Source organism: Salmo salar, chromosome ssa10 (assembly GCF_905237065.1).
Source record: "Salmo salar chromosome ssa10, Ssal_v3.1, whole genome shotgun sequence".
Lineage (NCBI taxonomy): Eukaryota > Metazoa > Chordata > Actinopteri > Salmoniformes > Salmonidae > Salmo > Salmo salar.
This window is the reverse complement of record NC_059451.1, coordinates 38660046-38687461: the sequence shown is the minus strand read 5'-3', so window position 1 is coordinate 38687461 and position 27416 is coordinate 38660046. Positions and strand designations below refer to the sequence as shown.

Here is a 27416-nt window from a genome sequence, read left to right as displayed (position 1 = left end):
CACCGAATCCTCTGGGTCGGTGACGGCCCTCACACCCGGCTCGATGTTGTTGTTGTCAAAGCGTGCATAAAATGCATTGAGTTCATCTGGTAGAGAGGCATCATTGGGCAGATCATGGTTGGGTCTTCCTTTGAAGTCCGTAATGGACTGTAGCCCTTGCCACATGCGGCGGACGTCAGAGCCTGGGTAATATGATTCCACCTTATTCCTATATTGTCCTTTTGCTTGTTTGATGACTTTGCAGAGGTCATAGCGGGACTTCTTGTACTTATTCCTGTCTTTGGCCTTAGCATCAGGGTTGTCTACGATAGCTCTGTGTGGGGTAGCCCTGTCTTTAGTTTAGCGCCAACCACTGTGTTAATCCAGGGCTTTTGATTGGGGAAGCAACGAACCCTCATCGTGGGTGCAACTTTGCCGATGCATTTTCTAATGAAGCCGGTGACGGAGGTGGTTAGCTCGTCAATGTTATCGGCAGAGTCTCTAAACATATTCCAATCAACTCTAGCAAAGTAGTCCTGTAGCATAACCTCTGAATGTTAGCACAACTGGACAGTTTTAGTGTTTTGGGAACCTATCTCTTGTCATATCCCCACAACCTAAAGAAACATTCAGGGAATCTTTAAATAACATTTTTTACATTTTGGTCATTTAGCAGACGCTCTTATCCAGAGCGACTTACAGTAGTGAATTCATACATTTTTTTTCCCCCGTACTGGTCCCCCGTGGGAATCGAACCCACAACCCTGGCGTTGCAAACACCACGCTCTACCAACTGAGCCACACAGGACCCCGCATTAAATGTTTTCAAGGAACGTTCTTGCAACATTAGGTAAATGTTTTTTGCGCCATAAAAGAAACATTGTAGAATCATCCGTACAACTGGACAGCTTTTACATTTTGGGAACCGATCTTTTGTGATGTCCCCACAATGTTCCCACCGGACTGTTCCCACAACCTAATGAGACATTCTGGGAACCTTTAAAGAACAGATTAAATGTGTTGTAGGAACGTTCTTGCAACATCAGGCGAATGTATTATACAAACATTCTATAATCATCAACCGGACTGGACAGTTTTTGTGTTATGAGAACATTTGCCACGACCTAACGAATGTTCTGGGAGCTTTCACAGAACCAATTTTGGTTTGCTGGCTTGACTCTCCAATTTGGGCTGTCAAAGTTAACATGTGAATAATGTGTTAATGCTTTACATTTTTAATGCCATACATTTTCTTGACGCTGTTAATTGCATCTTCATTTCTTCACCGCATGGTCCACAGGGACCGTATTGCGCAACACACAACTCAGTGTGCACTCGTTGGCAGCAGCTGTTATGTAGCTAGTGGTGTCTCACATCCACCATGGAGTGAAATGTTGTCCATGCACGTCTCTTATGTTGCTTCACTACAATATTTTATCATGATACGTTAATACCGTGCTCAGTTTGTCATGTTTAACTGCTGAAAATATCCACGGTGGTGCGCATGCTAATTGATTAGCAGGCTAACTGAAATCCATGCTAAGTCAATGGGAAAAACAGGTTAATTCGCTAGCTGGCCATATAGATTTTACATTTTGTTTTTCACGTGTATGTTTAACTACAGTAGTTTGCTAGCTAGATGAATACAATTTACACTCCCTAGATTAGAATTCTGAAGTAAAACATTTGCTAAATCTATACTGAACAAAATGCACATATAAAGTGTTGGTGTCATTTTTCATGATTTGAAATAAAAGATCCCAGAAATTTTCCAAACGCACAAAAACCTTATTTCTCTCAAATCTTGTGAACAAATTTGTTTATATCCCTGTTAGTGACAATTTCCCCTTTGCCAAAATAATCTATTCACCTGACAGGTGTGGCATATCAAGAAGCTGATTAAACAGCATGATCATTACACAGCTGCACCTTGTGCCGGGAACAATAAAAGGCCACTTTAAAATATGCAGTTTTGTCACACAACACAATGCCACAGATGTCTTAAGTTTTCAGGAAGCAAGCAATTGGCATGCTGAATGCAGGAATGTCCAACAGAGCTGTTGCCACAGAATTTAATATTAACTTCTCGACAATAAGCCGCCTCCAGCGTCGTATTAGAGAACTTGGCCTCATCCAGCCGGCCTCTCAACCGCAGACCACGTGTAACCACGCCAGCCCAGGACCTCCACATCCGGCTTATTCACATGCGGGATCATCTGAGGTGGGGGTACTGAGGAGTATTCCTGTCTGTAATAAATCCCTTTTGTGGGGAAAAACTCATTCTGATTGGCTGGGCCCGGCTCCCCAGTGGGTGGACCTGGCTTCTAAGTGGGTGGGTGCCCACCCATGGCTGCGCACCTGCCCAGTCATTTGAAATCCATAGATTATGAGCTAATTTATTTATTTCAATTGACTGGTTTCTTTCTATGAACTGTAACTCAGTAAAATATATTTTTTTGTTATTGAGTGGATGAAGGTGGACTGGATGAACAGGGCAGGGGAAACACTGCTATGTTGAAGCTTGTTTGTTAGCTGATGAATTACAGTACAAATGTTGCAGTCAACAGGCAACAACAAGCTATAGGAGAAAAATAAATAAATGGGGAAATTGAGTTTTAAATTGGTACATGCTTCATGTGAAATATTGTTCATACCCATGTTGCTCATTGCTCATCCTTGCTCAAGTGTCTTATACCCCACTCCATTGCCAGCAACGGTCCTCTGCAATACTGCCTAAAAAAACTTCCCGCAATTATTTTAATTAGAACAGGACATCCATTCCATTTAGCTACTGTTTTTATTGTAGTTCTCAAGTCAAAAGATTTAAGCAAATTATCCTAATTCTAGCAGTAGCAGCTTGTGACTAGTTAATGTTGAAGAACATGGATAAGTAGCCTACACTATATGTAATAGCTGTATTACATAAACTCAGACGTGGCCGATCTATTTTTATTTTATTCTCTGGAATTCATAATATTGTTCGACATGTTTAAATGCTCTTTGTTCTTTGTACCCATAGAGCCAGATCTGTATATTGTGTATACACACAAGTGTTTAACTTCAAGAACATTGATAAGAGGGAGTAGCCCTACTGAAACATATGGAGCATTAATAGTTAGCTGTATGTTTCATTGACCTTTGTGTTGTTTATGGTAAAAATGCTATTAAAAACATTCTGTTGCAGATAATTTTGTGTTTCCGTCCCTTAAAATCAAAGCATAGTATGCATGTCACTCAATGCACTGCTATTTAAATGGAAAAAATCTTTCTTTAGGGCCAAATTTGAGCAAATTATAATTGTTTGATTGATAGCAATTAACTACAGAAAATTATGCGATTAATCGTGATTCATTCGTTTTATCGTTTGACAGCCCTACTCTCAATCCATATAATGTGACACTATGATAATAAACCACTGTAACATTTAAACCATTATACTCATACAGAGTAATGTTGACATTACAACTTTAAATCAGTGAGACTCTCATTATTGCAGCTAGCTTGTAAGAGTTCATGCCCGCTAGCACTCATGTTTCATTCCACTGAGGGAAATCACAGCAGGAGTCAATGGAACTCACTTTACATGTCAGAATATCACATTCTGCCAGTGTGGTGCTATCCCATATATGCCCTCTCTCTAGGCTGCATCCTTAATGGCACCCTTTTACCTTTATAGTGCACTACTTTTGACCAGGTCCCATAGGGGATGTAGACATCCTTTATTTCTACCTTGTTGTAATCACTGATTTGACATGGTGGGACAGGTGAAAGCCATGTGGTGGAGCCCTTCCATTAATCTGTCGAATCAGGTATGATCAGGTATGATCAGTGATTGTCAGATTACGACAAGGAATGGAAGAAGGGTAGCTGCACTTAAAAATAATTTGAACAGAGCAAAGTTCTCAGGACATCCATCTGGTCAGCTGACTCCTGATGTAGTGATGCTGTCTGTGACTGGTCCCACTGGAATCCCTTAGGATCTGATTGGCTGAAAGAGATCTATGGGAGAAGCTTTTGATTGGTTCTGAGATATTTCTCTGTCTGTGTTTGTCTCCGAAAATGAAAATTTCATTTTGATGGAGGTTTTATTCTCAGCACCCCACCAGGGAAATCTGATGGAATTTAATGAGCCACTTTTATGCTTTGTGCGAATAAAAAAACACTCCTGGTTTATGCTATAACATTATTTTTTATCTTGATTTGACAGATGTTTCTTTCCTCCTCTCCTTTTAAATAATTCATGGGCTGATGCTTTCCTCACAGATAGAGTGCCTCTCTCAGAGACAATGGGATTCATCCCTGTTACTGCACACTCTACTCTACTCTCTGACACATTCTTCCCACCCTTATCTTATCTAACCAACCACCCATAGAGTCCAAACGGATTAAATGGTATGTTTAACTCATGACATTCTCTTGTTGTGACATTGGTATGGTGGTGGATGGGAGTATTCGGTATTGTTGTAAACTCTCCATCACATGCATCTGACATTCTAATCATTTTCACAGCAGGATCAACTTATTACTGTACTTAACAGGTGGCGTCATGCCCTAGCCTACACACTACTTAGTACACAGACACACACAAGCATACACAGACACGAACACACACGCATGGGCCTGTCCTCATCAATACAGATTTAACTGAATGTCAGAGAGGCATCCAGCAAGAAGTGGCTAAGGACGTTATCAGTCTCTTCTCTTTTCTCTGTCCTCTCTCTTCTCAGCCCAGTGGTTAGAGAGACATTTCTCACTGCAGCTGGAGACAGTCAGAGGACTCTCCAAGTACTGCCGCTGTTGAGGAGAGGAGAGGAGAGGAGAGAAGAGGGGAGGGGAGAGGAGACGAGAGGAGAGGAGAGGAGAGGAGAGGAGAGGAGAGGAGAGGAGAGGAGAGGAGAGGAGAGGAGAGAATGGAAGGGAAAGAGAAGAGAAGAGAGTGAGAAGGAAAGGAGGAGAGAAAGCAGAATCAGAAGAGTGGAGTGGTTATTTATGGCAGTGAACAATTCTCTACTCTGCTGCCCTGTGAGTGTTCTGAACAATAGGGGAGAGAGAAATGGCAGGCTGCTCTCCTCTCTGCCCTACGTGGTTCTGCCTTGAAAGCCAGTGAAAGCCTGCACCATGCAGCAGCATGCTATAAACATTCTTTATAAACCAATCACTTTCCCTGCCTCCTCTCAACCACTTCATTAGCAGGTAGGAAGACCTTGACTGAGAGGACTGCTACCTGCTGATATGTTCAATGCAATGGAACCAAACAGAACACAATGCAATGGAACATAACATAACAGTACAGAATAGTTGTTTTGTAATCAGTGGGAGGGAGGAGTGTCAAACTTCATTGAGAAGATGTTCAGTCTTCTCTAAGGGCAGTTATTGTGTATGGTACAGCATGAGTAACAGCTACCCTGCTCAGATTCTATAACCATAAGTATCTCCTAAACTCAGCAAAAAAAGAAACATCCCTTTTTCAGGACCCTGTCTTTCAAAGATAATTTGGAAAAATCCAAATAACTTCACAGATCTTCATTGTAAAGGGTTTAAACACTGTTTCCCATGCTTGTTCAACGAACCATAAACAATTAATGAACATGCACCTGTGGAACGGTGGTTAAGACACTAACAGCTTACAGACGGTAGGCAATTTAGGTCACAGTTATGAAAACTTTGACACTAAAGAGGCCTTTCTACTGACTCTGAAAAACACCAAAAGAAAGATGCCCAGGGTCCCTGCTCATCTGCGTGAACGTGCCTTAGGCATGCTGCAAGGAGGCATGAGGACTGCAGATGTGGCCAGGGCAATGAATTGCAATGTCCAAACTGTGAGACGCCTAAGACAGCGCTACAGGGAGATAGGATGGACAGCTGATCGTCCTCGCAGTGGCAGACCACGTGCAACAACACCTGCACAGGATCGGTACATCCGAACATCACACCTGCGGGACAGGTACAGGATGGCAACAACAACTGCCCGAGTTACACCAGGAATGCACAATCCCTCCTTCAGTGCTCAGACTCTTCGCAATAGGCTGAGAGAGAGAGGCAGAACTGAGGGCTTGTAGGCCTGTTGTAAGGCAGGTCCACACCAGACATCACCGGCAACAACGTCGCCTATGGGCACAAACCCACCGTTGCTGGACCAGACAGGACTGGCAAAAAGTGCTCTTCACTGACGAGTCGCGGTTTTGTCTCACCAGGGTAATGGTCGGATTCGCATTTATCGTCGAAGGAATGAACGTTACTCCGAGGCCTGTACTCTGGATCGGGATCAATTTGGAGGTGGAGGGTCAGTCATGGTCTGGGGCGGTGTGTCACAGCATCATCGGACTGAGCTTGTTGTCATTGCAGGCAATCTCAACCCTGTGCGTTACAGGGAAGACATCCTCCTCCCTCATGTGGTACCCTTCCTGCAGGCTCATCCTGACATGACCCTCCAGCATGACAATGCCACCAGCCGAACTGCTCATTCTGTGTGTGATTTCCTCCAAGACAGGAATGTCAGTGTTCTGCCATGGCCAGCGAAGAGCCCGGATCTCAATCCCATTGAGCACGTCTGGGACCTGTTGGATCGGAGGGTGATGGCTAGGGCCATTCCCCCCAGAAATGTCCAGGAACTTGCAGGTGCCTTGGTGGAAGAGTGGGGTAACATCTCACTGCAAGAACTGGCAAATCTGGTGCAGTCCATGAGGAGGAGATGTACTGCAGTACTTAATGCAGCTGGTGGCCACACCAGATATTGACTGTTACTTTTGATTTGTTCAGGGACACATCATTTGTTTAGGGACACATAATTCAAATGATGTTAGTTACATGTCTGTGGAACTTGTTCAGTTTATGTCTCAGTTGTTGAATCTTGTTATGTTCATACAAATATTTGCACATGTTAAGTTTGGTGAAAATAAATGCAGTTGACAGTAAGGGGACGTTTCTTTTTTTGCTAAGTTTGTATCCACATTTCACACTATTTTTATAGTGAAGGTGTTATAGTGAAGGACAACACAAGCATATGTGTATGTGGTCTGTATTGGTTTGCCTTCAGTGATAATTATATCCATACGGCTGATATGACGGTAAATGGGTGTAACACCATTAGGCAAAGTGCAGTTATATCTCCATATGGCTGATGTGATGGTAATTCCACAGGCTTACTTGTAATGGTGATGGTGATTAGAGAAGCATTAGCTATTCCGATGAGTTAATATTACTGGGAATGCATTGGTCATGTGTGTACATTCTCAGGGTCTGATGTGTTAGTGTGTGATGAAAGAAGGAAAGAGAAAGTGAGTGAGTGGGATTTAGGTGAGTTTGTGTGTTGTGTGTTGCCTGTGTGTGTGTGTGTGTGTGTGTGTGTGTGTGTGTGTGTGTGTGTGTGTGTGTGTGTGTGTGTGTGTGTGTGTGTGTGTGTGTGTGTGTGTGTGTGTGTATGATCGTGAGCATGTGCGTTAACTATGTGTGAGTGGAAGGTATGTGGGTGGGGGGAGCGGTACTGCAGTGCATGCTGGTCTATATGGTAATGAGTTATAATTGCAGCGTGCGTTCTGCTTGACTGTCTGCTTTTAAGATTCAGGGAGAATTTCCATCATTATGCGGTCCTTTCAAATATGCTAATCTGAATAGTTTTTTTTCTGCTTCTCTGAGGCATCTTTCATTGCAATTATATGCCGAGTCCATGGCTGCATCGCAAATGGCACCCTATTCCCTATACAGTGCACAGATTTTGACCATAGCCCTATGCGCCCTGGTAAAAAGTAATGCAATGAATAGCGAATAAGATGCCATTAGGGAGGCAAACCATTTCTCTGTAAATACACGATCTGAGCACTGAATTATTCAGTGAAATCTAAACAGTTTCACTTCTTTCTCTTCAGAACCTGATGCTGGCTAGTTGTGGGTGTCAAGGAGCAGGTATGGCAGGTATGTACAACAAGCTACTTTGTATGTACTTAACATGGAGATCGAGGTCCTTCCTTCAAAGGTGTGTTTAATAAAAGAGCAGTGATCTCCACTGACATACACACACACTGGTTCAATTAGAGCTCGGTCTGTCCCCAACCTCATCTCCCTGTCTACGTACATCCCAAATGGAACCCTGAAAACAAACAGATCTATATAATGCCAAATAAGCATTGTTTGGCTTGGAACCATAGCGGAATCATTTTTGGTGATATATGGAACTTTTTTTAAAGGTTCTTTAAAGAACCATGCTCATAAGGTTCAAAATGGAACCTGTATGGTGCTATAAGGGTTCTGCTATGGTAACATCACTTTTAGGGCAATATATAACATTTATGGAGAAGGGCTCTATAATAAAACCTTTCTCAATCTCAAAGGTTCTTTGTAGAACCATACAGGTTTTTTTGTATTATATTGTTAGAATTCCATTGGTGTTATTATTTTGTTGAATCATGTGTGCTAGCTCTGGAATTGTTGGGGGACCCCCAGGAGAGAATTACTGACTTATTCAAACGTTCTGAATTGACACAAGGCCATTAGTCATATTTAACATGTAATAGCATAGCACAACAGATTGGATAAACTGGAATTACACTCTCACTCACAGTTGCACAAAAAGAGTTGTGAACAAACCACTCCCCAAAATATTCCAAAGATCTGCCGCTCCTACATTTTAATTATCACTGAAAGAGGAAAGAACCTACGGAAGTCCAGAGAGGAGATATGGATAACAAACAACAAAAATTCCCTCATTATGTCAAAAGTTGTTTTGTCGAGATCACAAGATCATTTTCTCATGATCACGATATAACAAAGCTGTTTTGTTGAGGTCACGAGATACATTGGAGTGGACGTATTAATGATAGATTGACAGTATGGCTGAGGCGGCAGAGCCCACAGTGGATCAGCACATACGTTTTTATTGATTGCTACACAAAGGATGGTACATTTCATGATAACATCATGCTTTCATTTGTGTTTGGAGCTTATTATCAGTTTATAAGTTAGAATGTTAGCAAGCTCAATGCCCCTTACCTTGAGCTAAGAGCTAGTGGGCATCTAAGCTCTTGTGGTGCATTTAAGCCCTGAACGATGCGTAACAGGCAACTCTGTCTCCCAGGCTGTGTGCCACCCCAAGACCACAGCCAATTGCATGCAAGCAACAACACAGCTAACTTGGCTAGTCTTGCGAGTGAGCTAGGTAGCTAGTTAGCTAGGTAGTCTTGTTAGCTAGCTAGCTAGCTAGTTTGTTATCTATGCTGGTTGTTAGCTTGCACAACTTATATGTGTGTAATTGTAAGGGACACTTCATGTTTTATGGATAATATTTACATTTACAAAGTTGGTGAGCTCCATTCCTGACAGGTTGATCCGATTCAATAGCAGCCTTAGAGTCTGATGTGAGGATGCTGCCTAAATACATTATAATGAACTTCACAGGATGGTGAATGTGCAAGGTGATGAGCTTGATGCTCCTTTCCAATAAATATTGAGGTTCTTATTCCGGTGATATGATGATCAATGCTTGGCTGCCGTTTGACAAATACAAATAATAATATCCATAATAATCTCATAATGTAGATAGCCTACACCCACTTTATGTACGAGCAGTTGGCTAGAGAGCATGTGCCAAGCCCAGAGTGGGCACATTTGCTATATAACGCAACAGTTTGTGTCAAAACCATCAGTAGAGTAGAAAATGCGATGGAAACACATTTAACTTGTATTTTTTTATTTGGTACATGGGGATTTAAAGGAAAAAGTTATTTATGTGTACTACGTCATCACGCACAGCCTTTTATCTGCAAAAACTCAGTTTGCTTGAAAAATCTCCGGTGGAAGAATGTGCATATTGTTTTATGCAGATTTTAGAATATCTGCATGAAAATCTGTCGCAAATTGAATGGAAACTTTCCTAATGTCTTGGAGTGTGCAGTTATGCGTAACAGATTTTGGAATGCTGTTCTTTCAGTCAAGGTTTACAAAATGCCATCATCTAATTTACCCATCAATCTCCCTATGCCTACCCACTATTTAAACTTACAGGCTGCAAGTCAATTAAAACCTTTTTGGTCTCATTGAAGTTGGGTATTACCACTATCTTGTAGTCTGGTGTTGCGAGGACCACTGGCAGAAGTCTTAAAGCAATGTCACCTTGTGTACCACCACCACCAGCAGGGTCATTTCAAACTATACCTGCACTTTCAAGAGAATATCTTGGGCCTGCTTCTCTCTGGACTGGTGAAGGGAAGTTTTTTGTCCATGAAAACCATGATACAGTTATCAGTGAGTTTCCCAGAGCAGGTTGGATTTAAAATGTAGAAGTCCTGAGCAATCTGTAGTAAAGCAGACAATTACTTAACTTGTAATATTTATTTTACTATTTGTTTTTTGACAAACAAAAACATACATTGACAAAAACAATAGACAACTTAACATTTACATACATATCCACAAACATGAATGACATCACACTTGCTCAGATCCACAGCGTATTCACACCCAATGACTTAACATTGTGTTATAGCCAGACAATTACTGTTCCATTGCAGTTAATCACTAGTCTGGCTAACACCTGACTCTTGAAGTCCTCCTGACTTCAATCTGGAATGGCTCTTCGATAATTGTCAGCACAATACTTCGATAATGAAGGGGGCTGTGCTTTTTCTTGTTGTCTCTCCTCTATCTCTTTCTCACTCAAACACCCACAGCCACAGGTAGTAGGATGGGCTATTTACAGATGGGCTATGTACAGGTGCAATGATCTGTGAGCTGCTCTGACAGTTGGTGCTTGAAGTTAGTGAGGGATATGAGAGTCTCCAGCTTCAGCGATTTTTGCAGTGGCAAATATTTGCAAACTGCTGGCAACATTTTGTGGCACACTAATTAGTTTGCAGCAACAAATTCATTTTTGGAAGAGTATAGTTTGGTCACTTATTTTGAGCAATAACATAAAAAAATAGAAAAACAGAAATACCTTATTTACATAAGTATTCAGACCCTTTGCTATGAGACTCGAAATTGATCTCAGGTGTATCTTGTGTTGATCATCCTTGAGATGGTTCTACAACTTGATTGAAGTCCACCTGTTGCAAATTCAATGGGTTGGACATGACTTGGAAAGGCACACACCTGTCTATTTAAGGTCCCACAGTTGACAGTGCATGTCAGAGCAAAAACCAAGCCATGAGGTCAAAGGAACTGTTAGTAGTGCTGGATTGTGTTAAGGCACAGATCTTGGGAAGGGTACCAAAAAAGGTCTGCAGCATTGAAAGTCCCCAAGAACACAGTGGCCTCCGTCATTCTTAGATGGAAGAAGTTTAGAACCACCAAGACTCTTCCTAAATCTGGTCGCCCGGCCAAACTGAGCATTCAGGGGAGAAGGGCCTTGGTCAGGGAGGTGACCAAGAACCTGATGGTCACTCTGACAGAGCTCCAGAGTTCCTCAGTGGAGATGGGAGAACCTTCCAGAAGGACAACCATCTCTGCAGCACTCCACCAATAAGGCCTTTATGGTAGAGTGCCATGTTACTAAGCCACTCCTTAGTAACATGGCACATGACAGCCAGCTTGGAGTTTGCCAAAAGGCACCTAAAGGACTCTCAGACCATGAGAAACAAGATTCTCTGGTCTGATGAAACCAAGATTGAACTCTTTGGCCTGAATGCCAAGTGTCACATCTTGAGGAAACCTTGTATCATTCCTACGGTGAAGCATGGTGGTGGCAGCATCATGCTGTGGGGATGTTTTTCAGCGCAGGGACTGGGAGACTAGTCGATGGGAAAATAAACTTAGCGAAGTACAGAGTGATCTTTGAAAACCTGCTCCAGAGCGCTCAGGACCTCAGACTGGTGAGGAAGTTCACCTTCCAACAGGACAACGTCCCTAAGCACACAGCCAAGGCAACGCAGGACTGTCTTCGGGACATGTCTCTGAATGTCTTTGAGTGACCCAGCCAGAGCCTGAACTTGTACCTAATCGAACATCTCTGGAGAGACCTGAAAATAGCTGTGCAGCGAAGCTCCACATCCAACCTGACAGCTTGAGATGATCTGCAGAGAAAAATGAGAGAAACTCCCCAAATATAGGTGTGCCAAGCTTGTAGCATCATACCCAAGAAGACTCAAGGCTGTAATCGCTGCCTAAGGTGCTTCAGCAAAATACTGAGTAAACGGTATGAATAGTTATGTAAATGTGATATTTCATATATATATTTTTTTATATATTTGCAAACATTTCTAAAAACCAGTTTTTGCTTTGTCAGTATGGGGTATTGTGTGTAGCTTGATGAGGGAAAAAACAAATTAAACTTTTTCGGGATAGGGGGCAGTATTTTCACGTCCGGATGAAAAGTGTGCCCAAAGTAAACTGCCTGTTACTCAGGCCCAGAAGCTAGGATATGCATATGCATGGTAGTATTGGATAGAAAACACTCTGAAGTTTCTAAAACTGTTAAAATACTGACTGTGAGTATAACAAAACTGATTTGGCAGGCAAAACCCCGAGCACAATCCTCCAGGGAATTTTTTGTTGTTGACGTCATTGTGTTTTCCAATACTTTTCTATGGGTAACCTGATTTATTAGGGCCCAGATTGCAGTTCCTATGACTTCCACTAGATGTCAACAGTCTTTAGAAATTGTTCGATGTTTTTCTTTTGAGAAATGAAGAAGTAGTGCTATTCATTCCATGTGTCACTCAGAAGGTCTCTAGTATTTTGGTGTGCGTGAACAAGAGCGCGCTCCGTGTTGTTTTTCTTCGGTATTGGAAACTGTTTATCCCGTCTTAAATTTTATCGATTACTTACATTTTAGGGTACCTGAGGTTGGATTAAAAACGTTGTTTGAAATGTTTGGACCAAGCTTACAGGTAACTTATTAGATGCTTTGTAGTCATGTTGGGCGAGTTGGAACCGGTGTATTTCTGAATCAAACGTGCCAAATAAATGGACATTTTGGGGATATAAAGAAGGAATTTATCGAACAAAACAACCATTCATTGTGTCACTGAGACATTTGGGATTGCAAAACGATGAAGATCTTCAAAGGTAAGGCATTTATTATATAGTTATTTCTGCTTTTTGTGTCGCACCTGCCTGGTTTCACCTTTATTTAACCAGGTAGGTTAGTTAAGAACAAGTTTTCATTTGCAACTGCGACCTGGCCAAGATAAAGCATAGCATTCGACACATACAACAACACAGAGTTACATATGGAATAAACAAAACATACTGTCAATAATACAGTAGAACAAAAGAAAACAAAAAATCTACATACAGTGAGTGCAAATGAGGTAAGTTAAGGCAATAAATAGACCATGGTGGCGAAGTAATTACAATATAGCAATTAAACACTGGAATGGTAGATGTGCAGAAGATGAATGTGCAAGTAGAGATACTGGGGTGCAAAGGAGCAAGATAAATAAATAAATACAGTATGGGGATGAGGTAGGTAGATAGATGGGCTGTTTACAGATGGGCTATGTACAGATGCAGTGATCTGTGAGCTGCTATGACAGCTGGTGCTTAAAGCTAGTGAGGGAGATATGAGTCTCCAGCTTCAGAGATTTTTGCAGTTCGTTCCAGTCATTGGCAGCAGAGAACTGTAAGGAAAGACGACCAAAGGAGGAATTGGCTTTGGGGGTGACCAGTGAGATACACCTGCTGGAGCGCGTGCTACGAGTGGGTGCTGCTATGGTGACCAGTGAGCAGAGATAAGGCGGGGCTTTACCTAGCAGAGACTTGTAGATAACCTGTAGTCAGTGGGTTTTGGCGACGAGTATGAAGCGAGGGCCAACCAACGAGAGCGTACAGGTCGCAATGGTGGGTAGTGTATGGGGCTTTGGTGACAAAATGGATGGCACTGTGATAGACTGCATCCAGTTTGTTGAGTAGAGTGTTGGAGGCTATTTTATAGATGACTTCACTGAAGTCGAGGATCGGTAGGATGGTCAGTTTTACGAGGGTATGTTTGGCAGCATGAGTGAAGGATGCTTTGTTGCGATATAGGAAGCCGATTCTAGATTTAATTTTGGATTGGAGATGCTTAATCTGAGTCTGGAAGGAGAGTTTACAGTCTAACCAGACACCCAGGTATTTGTAGTTGTCCACGTATTCTAAGTCAGAGCCGTCCAGAGTAGTGATGCTGGACGGGCGAGCAGGTGCGGGCAGTGATCGATTGAATAGCATGCATTTAGTTTTACTTGCATTTAAGAGCAGTTGGAGGCCACGGAAGGAGAGTTGTATGGCATTGAAGCTCGTCTGCAGATTAGTTAACACAGTGTCCAAAGAGGGGCCAGAAGTATACAGAATGGTGTCTTCTGCGTAGAGGTGGATCAGAGAATGCGGGGCGCTGTCCTCAGATAATCTCATGGTGTGCTTTCGCCGTAAAGCCTTTTTGAAATCTGACACAGCGGCTGGATTAACAAGACGTTAAGCTTTATTTTGATGTATTACACTTATATTTTCGTGAATGTTGAATATTTCTATTTCTGTAGTTTAAATTTGGCACTCTGCAATTTCACCGGATGTTGTCAAATCTATCCCGCTAACGGGATTGGCGCTTTAAGGGATCGCTAAGAGGTTTTAAAATAAGGCTGTAATGTAACAAAATGTGGAAAAAGTCAAGGTGTCTGATTACATTTCCAGAATGCACGCTAGCTGGGAAACAGATTTGTTCAGGGCTTAAATGCCCAATGAGCGCATTGCAATCAACGCAGCCACAGGGCATTTGGAAAAATTAATGGATGATGCATGGTACTTTTGATTATCTTGTTACATCAGCAAAACAACTTTTGTTATGTTGTGATCACCAAAACATTTTCTTGTAATCTTGACAAAACTACTTTTGTTATGTCGTGGTCTCAGCATAACAAGGGATTTGTTTTATTTTATTCATTATGTCCTCTCTGGCCTACTGAAGAACCATCTAAGTGCTCAAAGGTTTCTTTGGGTCTGTATGATTCCACATAGAACCATCACCCTTCCCAAAGATCCCTTGAGGAACCCTGTTTTTTGTGTGTATTCCCTATGGGCCCTGGTGAAAAGTAGTGCACTATATAGGTAACACAGTGGGATTGGGAGCAGGGTAGGGTACTGGGTGGTAGGATATAGGTGCCCAGAACATAAGTGCTCACATTACACAATGATTGCCTGGTTGATCCTGCTCTGCGTTTCTTGAATGTTGTAGGAAAAAAATGCAGGCACGCTAACAGTGACTGCTTTATTCGTGTGCACATTATTATGTGCAGAAACATCTACAAAAAATACAGAGGCACAGAATATGTTAATAGAAAATACTAACGATATTATGAAATTATATTTTTGGTTTCTGTCATGGTAGGACTCAGATGTAAGCTAATATTGGTGGGTCGAGATTTCACTTAAGGACCAATGGAATGATCTAAAATGAGAAGGCAGCCGTGTTCTCTCCACAGCTCCACCAATCTGTCTTCCATCACCTCGGTCCACACGGTGCTTTCTGTTGTTACTCTCCTGTTTGCCATCATTGTTTTGTTCTGACATGCTGAGTTGTCATTGGCTATTGGCAGCAGTCCTTGCCCAATCATGTCGTAGCACTGCTCATGCTACAAGATGCATGACCAAAATTTCTGACATGTCAGAAAATTATCAGGACACCCGACAGGGGTCTGGAGAACAGACAGCCATCATCGGTGCGTCCTTGACCAGCGCAAACTACGCAAGTCCCGACATACTGAGCTTAGCCAAAGTAAATAGGATTTCCCCCCGATCATGAAAATTAGCCTGGGATGGCAAAAACATGCCAAATTGGTGGTAAAATAGTGTAGTGTATGGACGGCATTACCATCCGCTTTCCTGGGTAGAGTGTTCGTAAACACTCCAACCAGCTGGTCTGCACACACTCTGAGGATGCGACTTGGGATGTTGTCTGGGCCGGCATCCTTGCGAGGCTTAACACGCTTGAACGTCTAACTTACGTCGGCCACGGAAACTGAGAGCACACAGTCCTTGTTAGCGGCTGGGACCCACGTTGGCAGCTCAGTGTTGTTTTCCTTGAAGTGGGCGAAGAATGTATTTAGCTTGTCCGGGAGTGAGTAGTCGGTGTCCGAGAGGTGGCTGGCTTTCCCTTTGAAATCCGTGATCGTTTGGAGTCCAGATCAAACGTCTAATGAGACTTATACTGAGGCTTAAGAGCAGTGGTTCACAGGTATCCATTGACTTAAACGGACCGTTTTCTGTCAGGTTCTATTTGATCTGTGGGATGTGGAGAGATGGAGGAAGAAGAGGGGGCTTGTTAGAAGTAATGACTGAGTGTATGTGTGTGTTGTGGAGGGGTGCAGTGTGTGTGTGTGTGTGTGTGTGTGTGTGTGTGTGTGTGTGTGTGTGTGTGTGTGTGTGTGTGTGTGTGTGTGTGTGTGTGTGTGTGTGTGTGTGTGTGTGTGTGTGTGTGTGTGTGTGTGTGTGTGTGTGTGTGTGTGTGTGTTTGTGTGTGTGTGCATAATTCTGTGCATACGAATGTCTTTGTTCTCAAATCATTCCAAGTGGTATGATATCAGAGGATAAAAAACATACAGGAATAGTCTGGACTGTTTATCAACACACCATCACACCCTCATAGTGATCCTCCACACACTGAACCAAGAAGATTATCATTCTAAATGACATTTACTGTGATGGAAGACATAAGAACTCATCAACCCAGTGAAGACAATAACAAACCCGTGGTCTATGATTGGCTATAGCAGTGATGTGATGGATTGACTTGTGTAGTACATTGACACAATATGTGACCCCTAAAGGCCAATCTAAAAGCACAGCACCTGTCTGGGTGCAATATGGTCTTCTTTACTTCAAAGACCATCACTGCATCCCAAATGGAACCCTATTCCCTATATATTGCACCACTTTTGACCAGAGCCTTATGGGCCCTGGTAAAAAATAATGCACTAAATAAGGAATAAGGTGCTATTTGGGACAGATACTAGATCAATAGACTACCAGCATATCTACCTCTGTCCCTCAACACCCACTCTCTCTACACACTCATCATCACACAGGCACAACCTGCAACGCACAGAAGGGAATGCAACGAGGAGATAAAACACACACAAAAACAGGGCCTCTAAGACAGCCTTTATGCTCATGACAATAGAGCCCTCCAAACAGGCAAGATTCAGGATGAAACCCCCAAATCTGCCGCTTTGAAAAATACATCCTCCTATAGAACTACAGCTTCACAGTCATAGCCGTTGACTTTTTCTCTTTCTTTTTTTTCTATCTTTCTCTCCGCATAGTGAATCGTAACAAAGGGAAGAGGAAATGTACCCTGACACATGTGCCCGTAGATTTATCGCTTTAGAAATGAGAAAATGATCATCTCCCACAAAAGGCCATTGTTCCTGTTTCTCTAAAATAGATCAATGTTTTTCTCCGGCGAACAGGAGCGATTGTGTGAGACAGATCGAAGCTCACAATGGGCTTTGAACTGGAGAACAGCGCAGATCCAGAGACATAGACGCTTCCAGTGGTAATATTTCTCTGTTAGACGTCGGAGGATTTGCAGCCCAGGGCCTGTTGCTGTAACAAAAGCATATTGAAACAAACAATATCAAAGATCTGTCCCCTTTCGAAAGCCAAGTACCTGCTATTCTGTTAAAAGTTGATATTTTTCCAACAGCATAACACTTTATTGTATTTAGTTATTTAGTGACCATGAAAAGTTTAGTGGGAAGCATTTTAACAATAATTTTTTATATTTAAAAAATATATAATACAATGAATCTGTATGCAATGATGCAATAACAATGAAAACAGTCAAAATACTGTTTAATTTGTAGGCAGTGATTTCTATCATGTTAAATTAGTGTTTTGTCCTCAATCTATCAAATCAGCGTTTTGCAATGATAAAATGACTGTTCTGTTGATCGAAGTATCAAACGATCTACACCAATGTGGTATATATCTGCTATTTTTACACTTTTGAACAGGAACCCCCTTAAGAGGCTAGCCAGCTAACTAGCTACTAGCTAGTAGTCAGTTAGCCACTGCTAGCGTTCATCACCGTTAACCCGGACTGCCAGCCTCAGCCCAGGCAACTCCTGTCAGCCTGCACAGCGCGAAATCTACCCAGAGCATATCGGACTGCTTTTCTCCACCACATCTCCGGATTCCTACCGCAAGGTCTGAACCTTTACTCCGGATCATTGCAGCTAGCTAGCTGCTATCCGAGTGGCTACTCCTGTCTATCGTCTCTGTCCCGAAGCAAGCACCAGTTAGCCTGGAGCTAGCCTCGAGCTAGGCCCTTCTCCCGGCTAGCCAAAGAACTCCATCAGATAATTCATGGTCTTTAATACTTCTTCTGCCAATTGGCCTGGACCCTTTGCTGCTGACACGGAGTCCCGCCGATCCATCACGACTGGTCTGCAGACGTAACCGTCCGAGGGGGTTTCAACAGACTCTCCCGTTGCGACGTTCCCCTGAGGCCCATATGCTAGCCTGCTGCTAGCCCCTGCCTGCTAGCTGTCTGAATCGCCATGCCTCCAGCTCGACTAGCTACTCACTGGACCTTATGATCACTCGGCTCCACATGCCTCTCCCTAATGTCAATATGCCTTGTCTCTTGCTGTTTTGGTTAGTAATTTTGTCTTATTTCACTGTAGAGCCTCCAGCCCTGCTCAATATGCCTTAGCTAGTCCTTATGTTCCACCCCACATACATGCGGTGACCGCACCTGGCTTAAATGGTGCCTCTAGAGACAAAACCTTTCTCGTCGTCACTCAATGCCTAGGCTTACCTCCACTGTACTCACATCCTACCCTATCCTTGTTTGTACATTATGCCTTGAATCTATTCTTCCACGCCCAGAAACGTGCTCCTTTTACTCTCTGTTCCAAACGCACTAGACGACCAGTTCTTTTAGCCTTTAGGCGTACTCTTATCCTACTCCTCTTTTGTTCCTCTGGTGATGTAGAGGTTAACCCAGGCCCTGCAGCCCCCAGCATCACTTCCATTCCCCAGGCGCTCTCATTTGTTGACTTCTGTAAATGTAAAAGCAATGGTTTCATGCATGTAAACATTAGAAGCCTCCTCCCTAAGTTTGTTTTATTCACTGCTTTAGCACACTCCGCCAACCCGGATGTCCTAGCCGTGTCTGAATCCTGGCTTAGAAAGGCCACCAAAAATCCTGAAATTTCCATCCCTAACTATAACATGTTCCGACAAGATAGAACTGCCAAAGGGGGCAGAGTTGTAATCTACTGCAGAGATAGCCTGCAGAGTTCTGTCATACTATCCAGGTCTGTGCCCAAACAATTAGAGATTCTACTTTTAAAAATCCACCTTTCCAGAAACAAGTGTCTCACCGTTGCCGCTTGTTATAGACCCCCCTCGGCCCCCAGTTGTGCCCTGGACACCATATGTGAATTGATCGCCCCCATCTATCTTCAGAGTTTGTACTGTTAGGTGACCTAAACTGGGACATGCTTAACACCCCGGACATCCTACAATCTAAGCTAGATGCCCTCAATCTCACACAAATCATCAAGGAACCTATCAGGTACAACCCTAAATCCGTAACCATGGTGCACCCTCTTAGATATCATCCTGACCAACCTGCCCTCTAAATACACCTCTGCTGTCTTCAACCAGGATCTCAGCAATCACTGCCTCATTGCCTGCGTGCTTACTGGGTCCGCGGTCAAACGACCAGCCCTCATCACTGTCAAACGCTCCCTAAAGGACTTCAGCGAGCAGGCCTTTCTAATCAACCTGGCCCGGGTATCCTGGAAGGATATTGAGCTCATCCTGTCAGTAGAGGATGCCTGATTACTCTTCCAAAGCGCTTTCCTCTCCATATTTAATAAGCATGCCCCATTCAAAAAATGTAGAACTAAGAACAGATATAGCCCTTGGTTCACCCCAGACTTGACTGCGCTTGACCAGCACAAAAACATCCTGTGGCGTTCTGCATTAGCATCGAATAGCCCCGGCAATATGCAACTTTCAGGGAAGTTAGGAACCTATACACTCAGTCAGTTAGGAAAGCTAAGACTAGCTTTTTCAAACAGAAATTTGCTTCCTGTAGCACTAATTCCAAAAGGTTTTGGGACAACGTAATGTCCATGGAGAATAAGAGCACCTCCTCCCAGCTGCCCAATGCACTGAGCATAGGAAACACTGTCACCACCGATAAATCCACGATAATCGATCATTTCAATTAGCATTTTTCCACGGCTTGCCATGCTTTCCACCTGGCCACCCCTACCCTGGCCAACATCTCAGCACCAGCTGCAGCAACTTGCCCAACCCCCCCTCGCTTCTCCTTCACCCAAATCCAGATAGCTGATGTTCTGAAAGAGCTGCACAATCTGGATCCCTACAAATCAGTTGGGCTAGACAATCTAGGACCCTCTCTTTCTAAAATTATCCCCCAAAATTGTTGCAACCCCTATTACTAGCCTATTCAACCTCTCTTTTGTATCGTCTGAGATCTCCAAAGATTGGAAAGCTGCCACGGTCATCCTCTCTTCAAAGGGGAAGACACTCTAGACCCAAACTGTTATAGACCTATATCCATCCTGCCCTGCCTTTCTAAATTCTTCCAAAGCCAAGTCAACAAACAGATCACCCACCATTTCGAATTCCACCCTACCTTCTCCGCTATGCAATCTGGTTTCCGAGCTGGTCATGGGTGCACCTCAGCCACGCTCAAGGTCCTAAACAATATCATAACCGCCATCGATAAAAGACAGAACAGTGCAGCCGTCTTCATCGACGTGGCCAAGGCTTTCGACTCTGTCAATCACCGCATTCTTATCAGCATTTACATTTACGTAATTTAGCAGACGCTCTTATCCAGAGCGACTTACAAATTGGTGCATTCACCTTATGATATCAGCAGACTCAATAGCCTTGGTTTCTCAAGTGACTGCCTCGCCTGGTTCACCAACTACTTCTCAGATAGAGTTCAGTGTGTCAATTTGTAGGGCCTGTTGTCCGGACCTCTTGCAGTATCTACGGGGGTACCACAGGGTTCAATTCTCGGGCCGACTCTTTTCTCTGTATATATCAATGATGTCGCTCTTGCTGCTGGTGATTCTCTGATCCACCTCTATGCAGACAACACCATTCTGTATACATCTGGCCCTTCTTTGGACACTGTGCTAACAAACCTCCAAATGAGCTTCAACGCCATACAACACTCCTTCCGTGGCCTCCAACTGCTTTTAAATGGTAGTAAAACCAAGTGCATGCTCTTCAACCGATTGCTGCCCGCACCCTCCCGCCCGACTAATATCACTATTCTGGATGGTTCTGACCTAGAATATGTGGACAACTACAAATACCTAGGTGTCTGGTTAGACTGTAAACTCTCCTTCCAGACTCACATTAAGCATCTCCAATCCAAAATTAAATCTAGAATTGGCTTCCTATTTTGCAACAAAGTCTCCGTCACCCATGCCGCCAAACATAGCCTCATAAAACAGACTATCCTACCGATCCTTGACTTCAGCGATGTCATTTACAAAATAGTCCCCAACACTCTACTTAGCAAACTGCATGTAGTCTATCACAGTGCCAACCGTTTTATCACCAAAGCCCCATATACCACCCACCACTGTGACCTGTATGCTCTCGTTGGCTGGCCCTAACTACATATCCGTCACCAAACCCACTGGCTTCAGGTCATCTATAAGTCTTTGCTAGGTAAAGCTCCGCCTTATCTCAGCTCACTGGTCACCATAGCAACACCCACCCGTAGCACGTGCTCCAGCAGGTATATTGCACTGGTCACCCCCAAAGCCAACACTTCCTTTGGCCACCTTTCCTTCCAGTTCTCTGCTGCCAATGACTAGAACAAATTGCAAAAATCTCTGAAGCTGGAGTCTTATATCTCCCTCTCTAACTTTAAGCATCAGCTGTCTGAGCAGCTTATCAATCACTGTACCTGTACACAGCCAATCTGTAAATAGCACCCGACTACCTCATCCCCATATTATTACTTACCCTCTTGCTCTTTTACACCCCAGTATCTATACTTGCACATCATCATCTGCACATCTATCACCCCAGTATTAATGCTAAATTGAAATAATTTTGGCCTCTCGGGCCTATTTATTGCCTACCTCCCTGCTCTTCTACATTTGCACACACTGTACATGGATTTTCTATTTTTGTTTTATTTTGTGTTATTGACTGTATGTTTGTTTATGTGTAAATCTGTGTTGTTGTCGTACTGCTTTGCTTTATCTTGTCCAGGTCGCAGTTGTAAATGAGAACTTGTTCTCAACTGGCCTACCTGGTTAAATAAAGGTGAAATAAATAAATGTATTAAATAATTAAACAGAACCCCAAATCACCTGGCTTCAAAAATGATTTATTTTCTTTCAAATGCTTTAGCTTCCCTGGTTTGAGAGTGCCTGAGGGCAATGGAACCAATGGAATTGTCTCAAAAATACAAACCTCACACATCTGACATTCCACACAGGCACAATCAATGTGCAATTTTCTTTGAAAAAAAACCCCAACAACAAATACTACTTGAACCCAGGTCTGGTACAGGCTCTGGTTAGATACAGGAGGAGGAGGGAACATGGAGGATAATTGAGCAGAGAGAATGGATGGGGTTTTAATCAGTCTCCTGTGTTTGGAGTTAATGTGAATGCTTTGGGTTTAGACACAGATGAATGGGCAGAATTACCACGATTTGTCTTTGTTTATCTTTTAATAGTGCCATTTGTTTTGCTGCTTTGTGATGGGTGGGGATGATATCTCAGCGAATGATGACGGGGATGATGATAACACTAGCCCAGTCTCTGGCGGTGTTCTCAAATTGCACCCTTTTCTTTATATGGGGCTCTGCTTTTGACCAGAGTCCGATGGTCCCTAGTCAAATGGAGTGCACTATATAGGGAATAGGGAGCCATTTAACATGCAACCTCTGAGTCTGGGTAACAGTGGTGATGATAATTGATGATGGTTCTGTGTCTGGGTAATGTTGGTGAAGATAATTGATGATGGTTCTGTGTTTGGGTAATGGTGATGATGATAATCGATAATGGTTCTGTGTCTGGGTAACGGTGGTGATGATAATTGATGATGGTTCTGTGTCTGGTTAAAAGGCCTCTGGGGTTCTACTGTTCAGACTGACATGGTGTGTATAGGGCATTGCTTTCTGTTTACCATCGCTCTGGGCTTGGTTTCACACACACACACACACACACACACACACACACACACACACACACACACACACACACACACACACACACACACACACACACACACACACACACACACACACACACACACACACACACACACACACACACACACACACACACACACACACACACACACACACACACACACACACACACACACACACACACACACACACACACACACACACACACACACACACACACACACACACACACACACACACACACACACACACACACACACACACACACACACACACACACACACACACACACACACACACACACACACACACACACACACACACACACACACACACACACACACACACACACACACACACACACACACACACACACACACACACACACACACACACACACACACACACACACACACACACACACACACACACACACACACACACACACACACACACACACACACACACACACACACACACACACACACACACACACACACACACACACACACACACACACACACACACACACACACACACACACACACACACACACACACACACACACACACACACACACACACACACACACACACACACACACACACACACACACACACACACACACCTCTTCACTGGTAGGTTGGCAGACAGTAGAGAGGCAAGCTGGGGTGTAATTGAATTCTGGTTGAGAGGCAGATACATCCGAAAGTGGCTGTGTACTCAAGACTCACCACTTGAGTGTGTGCGCGTGCGTGTGTGCGTGCGTGCGTGTGTGTGAACACAGCCTGTTCAGCCCTGAGACTTACGGCTCTAGTCAATCAGATCCGCTTTAGTCTACATCCGCATAGCGGTTGTTTTGGCGGTGTCGGAGGTAGAACTGGGTTAGATCTGTCAAATCCACAAGCAGCTCCTGGCAATTTACCTAAAGCAGATATTGCCATTGGCTGCATGGAGTCGCATTAAGAGAAATCCCATGCAACAGAATGACTCAAGTGTCTTCAACAATACTTCAACATTACTTATGTTGACTATCTTTGATAGAGCCATTCCAATAAGCAATGCGTTGGCTAGCAGATTCAGCAGGAAACGAGTCCATGGAATACCTTCCCTCCTGTCCTCATGCTGTAGGTGCATTTTCAGCAGCAACCCACGTTGAAATATGTTTTAGTTACTATTATTTGTAGTAAATATGTGTTGGTATCATGCTGTTAAACACCTACTGTGCTTTACCCTAATGCAGCAGAGATATACTAACTAAAGGATTAAAGTTGACACCTCGACAACTGAGATACAGAAAGAGAGAAAAACTGTGTATGAGCTTGCCAACATTCTAGTCCCTCTAGATGGCCTCAACAAACTTTCAAAGGACTGTGTGTGTGTGTGTGTGTGTGTGTGTGTGTGTGTGTGTGTGTGTGTGTGTGTGTGTGTGTGTGTGTGTGTGTGTGTGTGTGTGTGTGTGTGTGTGTGTGTGTGTGTGCATAAAAGAAGGTGCCTGAACAAAAAAAGTGATGTGCTTGCCAAAAAGATATCCCCAGCCCATGAATTATGCCTTTGAATCTCACTATTTTGAAGGCCATCAAACCTCTCAATATTAATGAAGACCTGAATTATATATGAAAAAGTTAAACAAAGGAAACTGACAAGGTGTCGTTTGGGAAATAAACACCCTTGTTGGGGCTTCACACACACATGCACGGACATCGCGCACGTATACACACACGAGAATAGAGGCGCTTAGATAATGCTGGACAGTCTGGTTTTGACACAGCAGTGCTGCTGTCTGTCTCTACTGTAAACCCACCACACAGAGCAGACCAACAGAGCTCTGAACAGTACTGAGGCTGAATGCTGAGCTTGAAGAGATGAACAGAGAGAGAGAGAGAGAGAGAGAGAGAGAGAGAGAGAGAGATGACGAGAAGCCCTTCAGCCCTCAGTGACGTCTCTATGAGGAACGTAGCAGGAGTCTGTCATAACTGTCACCCTGCTGTTGACGGCACTGGGACCAGTCTCTATCACAGCTGGACCAACTGACACAGAGCTGAACTACTAATAGACACTACTTATCCTGTCATCTCTCTAGCTGTGTGTGTGTGTGTGTGTGAGAGAGAGAGAGAGAGAGAGAGAGTGAGCGAGTGTGTGCCTGTGTGTGTGTACTGTGTCTGTTCTGTTGAGTGGTTGCTTTTCAGATCACACAGATAAGTAGCAGCATGCCTCCCAGTCATCCAGAGCCCTTGAATTAGCGAGAGTGATTAGCCCTGTCGCTGAGAGACATTAGTCAACTACTCCTGCATGGTAACAGAGAAGGACATCTACTTAAGCCAATATATACTGTTATCTTGTTCATCACAGTGCCTTAGAGACAGATGTAATACAATCAGTGCAGGAAACACCTGCAATGTCCCACTAACGGCAGCTAGAGGGGAAAACAGCACATACATTTCCTAGGGGGAAAACAAGGCCCTCTAAAGAAATGAGAGGAACACAAGGTATCCTATATAAAGGGTTTGTAAAGGGTTTGCAAGTTGATTATGGTCTCCAAAGCTTTGCTTATGAATCAGTAATTACTAGTCATAACTCTGTTACTTGCTTGAAATACTCATTTTGGTTCAAGCCAGATGGAAAGTTTGCACTTTTATCATTGAGTTATAAATGGACTTACCAGGGTTTTCGAGTCTCTCACTAACCAACACTGTGTGGGTTACACCCCAGATCAGAAAGCGCAGAGGAAAAACACCACCTGAAATTGACTATGTTCTCAGATCTCAGATGTTACAGATATAGAGATACAGTGTGCGTCCCAAATGGCACCCTATTTCCTATATAGTACAATACGTTTGACCATAGGTCTCTGGGCAAAAGTAGTGTGCTATGGAATAGTGTGCCATTTTGGATTCAATCAGAGACAGAGCTGTAGTGTAATTGGTCTCCACACATTCTCTTGTCTATCCTGTTCATAAACACCTCAGTGCTAGAGTGACTCAAATCTGTCTCCTCCTCTATCCCTCTGCCTGTCGACCAACCCTGGCTGTATATGTATGTGGTCTAACTTTACTATACTTTTGGATTCCAAATGTCCTCACAAGGATAGTAAAACAAGGGGGGGGGAAGGGACATTTCGCCGGTCCCCAAAAGGAAAAAGGCTATTTTAGGCTTAGGGGTAGGGTTACAATTAGGTTAGGGTTACAATTAAGGTTAGGTTTAGAGGTTAGGGGTTAGGTTTAGGGTTAGGAGATAGGGTTAGGTTTAGTTTTAGGGTTAGCGTTAGGGGTTTGGGGTAAGGTTAGGTTTAAGGAGGGTTTCTTTTTATGTTGTTATCAAACCTTGGTTTGCACAGGCCTATAAGGTTAGGTTAAAGGTTAGTGTTAGGGTTGGGTTAAAGGTTAGGATTAGGGTTAGGTTTAGGATAAGGGGTTAGGGAAAATAGGATTTTAAATGGGGATATATTTTTTGGTCCCCACTTGGATGGTAAAACCAATATGTGTGTGTGTGTGTATGCGTGCGTCCGTCCGTCCATGTGAGTGTGTCAGAGCCCCGTCAAACCTCCAGACAGCTAATGACCCATCACCCTGCCATTCTCCTGTCACCACTGACAGACAGGGAGTCAGGATGACTTTAGGCTGACACCGGGTTGACATAATGCTGACATTAGGCTGATATGAGTGTGGCGTTAGCTTGACGCTGGCATCGAGCTTTATCCCTGACTCTTAACCCTGTCTCGCAGCATCTCTTGACTGTGATGGACACTTCTGTTGTATTTTACAGCTCAAGCACCTTTCTATCCCACCACTCACTACAGGAGCTCTCTCTCTCTCTCTCTCTGTGTCCATCCCAGAGTCTTATGGCTTAATAACTGTAACAATAGTCATTCCGACCATTGTGTTAAACTGTACTTTCCCTGCAGTCAAATAGCTTAAAACACAGTGATTGTTCCCTACCTGTATGGTATTGTGTTGAGCTGCTGCTGTCTTGTCCTACAGTCCAGATAGCTTATGTGCTGTGCTGTATGCTGGCAGCGTCCCTGGTTGATGTGCTTAACCTGTGTAAGCCTTGTTCCAGCAGAGCCCTTTAAGGGGATTAGAGGTGGTGGTGGTGCCCAGAGGTCCAGCCTCATAGATAAACCTATTAGCTTAGCTACAGACTAAACCTTACTGTACAAGGTGAGCTCAGACATCAGACCACAAACATACCAGCACTGTTATGATGATGGTAGAGGGAAAGAGAGAGATAGTGAGAGATAGAGACAGCGCAAGTGTCAGGCAGAGCGAGAGAGAGGGAGACGGGAGAGAGAGCAAGTAAAAGA

General features: G+C 43.5%; 1 long non-coding RNA gene across 1 annotated transcript; it reads right to left on the bottom strand.

Annotated features, from left to right (window-relative positions):
* Nucleotides 1-3679: 3679 nt before the first annotated feature.
* Nucleotides 3680-27375, bottom strand: LOC106560391 (uncharacterized). Its single transcript, XR_001318592.2, has 2 exons — nucleotides 27052-27375; nucleotides 3680-4773 (listed from the first exon to the last, which is right to left on the bottom strand). It is a non-coding gene; the product is annotated as an uncharacterized lncRNA (long non-coding RNA).
* Nucleotides 27376-27416: the final 41 nt, after the last annotated feature.